Genomic DNA, 3854 nt, shown 5'->3' with positions numbered 1-3854 from the left:
TGTGTGTGTGTGTGTGTGTGTGTGTGTGTGTGTGTGTGTGTGTGTGTATACAGGTATTACAATAAAAGAATATGAACCTAGCTTCTCACAGTCCAGGATATCGGTAGTGTGGTCAGAATTATGGAGCTATCAAGCATTAAAATCTTGAGATTTTATAAGACTCTGGTTATAGTGGTTACCTCTCTTCTAGGCATAAAGAAGGTGACAACTAGAGTGTGGTTACAGAGCTTTTATGGTAAACAAGGATAGTGTGAGGTAATAGCAAAAAGCTAATTTCCTAAGTTATCCTCAATTTTTTGGTAGTTCCATTTTGATCATCTTATCCTCCAGGTTTCTGACATGTTGATTTATAATCAGGACACCAGCAGCTTTCCTTTAATATTGTCACTAAGCGAATACGCAGCAGTTAGAAGTAAAATATTTGGAGAGTTGAGTATCAGTGCTCTCTTTAAAGATGACTATAAACTGACATATATAACTCTAAGGAATTTCCTATAATTTTCTAGTATAAGGTAGTGTAGGAAGGGAAAAAATCTTTTCCCTTTTCTACCCTTCTAGGTTCTTGGCTGGGCTCTTCAACAAGAGACAATTTAACAACAGGAAAACAAATAGAAGCTTATTAACAAACATGTATACCTCATATATACATGGGAGAAACCCAAAGGGTAGCTAGAGCTTGGGCATCTTAGCAAAGGAACAATAAATTTTTAGAGACAAAGGAAAAGGAACTTCCCACTAATTCACCATTCACTATGTGCATTCACTATTTGCAAATTAGTGGGAAGGCAAATATATATGAAATTTACAGCAGACAAAGGCTCGTTAGTAAAGTTTGTTATCTAGATTCCTCTGGTGCCATCTCCAGGCTCATTAGGGTCTAAAGTTGTCTCTGATGACTAACTTTTGTTTTTCCTGGTAAATAGGAGAGGATGGACACTTTTATAAATTTATATCCTTCTTTCAGGCAAATAGAGGGATGGCAGAGAGCTTTTCTTATACTAGCTTCTTAATTGCTTTCAGCTCAAAATAATCATTATGTCAAAGTGGCATATTTGTGAGTGGCAAATTCTGCTATCCTTCAGAAATACCTCTGGAAATGAAGTAGTAAGAAAGTCCATATGAAATTCACAGGTTTTGAGCCAAGGGGAGTGTTAATTTTTTTAGTCCAATAACTTTGAACCAGAGGTGCACATCATAATCATCTATGAATTGTTTAAAGTCAAATATACCTGAATGCTCCAAGTTTGATGGACCCGGGATGAGCCTTGAGCATTTAAAGTTACAAAAATTGTCCCAATTCTGATGCTCACTGCTGATGAAGGACCAGGACAACTTCCTCATTTACAGGCCTCTGCAATAACCTAGGGCTCTTGGGCTGCTACAGGCTTGGAGGCAGTCCTGAGATCCAGCCAAACTCCTTTCTGCTACATCATCTGAGTGTTCATCTGTGAATTTCCTGTCCTTACTCTCCCCATCACCACAACTTTCCCCTAGATTTAAATTTGACTTTGGAAAAGAAAAGATGAGGAAATCACAAATAAAAGCTCAGCAATCAGAACAAAAGAAAAAACCCCACAAAACCATTTGCCTCCTCCTCATCTTTGTTACTCCCTGGTGGGAGTGATTTCTATTTCAACATCAGTCTGGCTGGGAAGCCCCCTAATTAAATAGTTAGCTTCATCAGCTGCAAGCTTTGAGGTAACAGTGAGAGCAATATATGACAGAATGTGACTCCAAAAAAGTAGTAGTAGCTAATGTATCATAATCAGAGGCAGAATTTCAAGTGCACATCACTGGGAATACACTGAGTTAGTATATTACTACCGGAATTGCTAACAGTACTAACCAGAACACTGGACCTTATAAGATTATCTTTTTCATAATCTAGCCCTTCTCTTCCTTGAAGACTTGACTAAATTACTTAGCTTTCTTGTTCTTTCCCCTTCCCTTGTGTTAAATACTAGTCATAGCAAACATATACATGGCACCATGTATCTGTTTATAGGTTGTTTTGAAACATACAGCTTAGGTCTTATGTATATAATTGAAATGTTTGTATCTAGATTTCCTGAAGAAAGACCATGTTTGCTTCTTTATTTTCACTGCTTAGCCGTGATTAGTAAAAGACTTTCCAATTACCTCAGAGACTGGATGGTCCAATCTAGTGAAAAGAACATTTCCCTGGGAACCTAAAGACTTCGATTTGAGTTTCAGCCTGCATGCAAGGGTAAGGCATGGTTATTTAAACCTATCTGCCTCCCAAATGCAATAAAGCGCTTATAAGCTTTGATTCATGAGTCACTGGGAGAATAAAATAAAACACGCAAAAGTGCTTTGAGGATTACAGAGTGTTGTGAATGTATAATGCCTTTCTGGTGCAGGTCTGTGGACTCATTGCTTTGTTCATTAAAAATGACACAATTGGGACTTCCCTGGTGCTGCAGTGGTTGAGAATCCACCTGCCAATGCAGGGGACGTGGGTTCAATCCCTGGTCTGGGAAGATCCCACATGCCGCGGAGTGACTAAGCCCGTGCGCCACAACTACTGAGCCTGCACTCTAGAGCCCGCGTGCCACAGCTACTGAAGCGCGTGCACTCAGAGACTGTGCTCTGCAACAAGAGAAGCCACCGCAATGAGAAGCCCACGCACCGCAACGAAGAGTAGCCCCCGCTCGCCGCACACAACTAGAGAGAGCCGGCGCGCAGCAACAAAGACCCAATGCAGCCAAAAAAAGAAAAAAAGACAGTTCTAAAAGGCAATTTTCACATTTCAATTAGTCTTTTTAAAATATATTATAGTATTAAGGTAATTTTCTAGGTTCGGAACTGCTGCCTCTTCTATAGAAAATAATGGAAACTAAAAAACTGAAAATTTAAGGTAAATGTAATTAGATTTAATTCTTTGCTAATACCTTTGGTTCTGTTCTTTTGTACTACTGGGGAAATTGTCTATCTATTAGTTATGCAATCTTTCATGTTTATGAAACAATTAACACTTCTCTAGAGCCATTTAGAAAATGTTATGGTATCTTTTCTTTGTTCATATTGTATAGGTCTCAGCCTATTTTTGGTAATGGTCCTGCTAGAAATGCCTGAGGCACTTGCTCTGCCATATTACTTGGAGGAGCCCCATAGACATTTCCCCCACTGGAGCCAATGTTGTGGCTAGGCTGGCCTTTGTGGTTCTTATTATGATTACAGGGCGCACTTCAGCAAAAAGCCATCAGGGAACTTTGAGGAACAAGATCTATTATTCACAAGTTCTGGAGGGTACACAGCATGCCCAAGGGTCACACAGCAAGGTAGCTTTGGGGGTGGGGATGGGGGTATGACCTGGGGCTTTACCTTTATTAGGGTCCAATGGTTGGGTTTCTTGGAGTTTCACAGGATCACACATTATGGGCTAATTTGAAGCATAAGAGTGGGAATCAGAACACAGACTAGAGGAAGTCACTCGAGCTGTCAGTTAGCTAGGTCACCCAGGGGAATTTCATGGGTAAGAGTGGCCTAGTTCCTTACCTGGTTGTTTTGTTAGTACTGTGTCATACAGCTGGCAATGTATTTAGTCAAGATGGGTGTGTTTTGAAATGATAATCGGCAAAGAAAAGCTTAATGTCAACCACTTACATTTCAGTTCAAATAAACAAGGAGGCAGAAAGAGATGTGGAACCATAAGGAGCGATGGCTTACTCATCATCAATGGAACCATATTTATCTACGCTTTCCCCTAATTTCCTAATTTATCATGTTCCCACAGTAGGAGGGATCATTCCTTCAAAACTGATTGAAACATTGTCTGTTTCCATAGAGACAGGTTTGAAATTGATTACAAAAAGAAAAGTGATCGATAAGTA

Source organism: Aethalodelphis obliquidens, unplaced genomic scaffold (genome assembly GCF_003676395.1).
Source record: "Aethalodelphis obliquidens isolate GAN/ISIS:26980383/991018 unplaced genomic scaffold, ASM367639v1 scaffold37, whole genome shotgun sequence".
NCBI classification, from domain to species: Eukaryota; Metazoa; Chordata; class Mammalia; order Artiodactyla; family Delphinidae; genus Aethalodelphis; species Aethalodelphis obliquidens.
Note: the sequence above shows the minus strand (reverse complement) of the source record.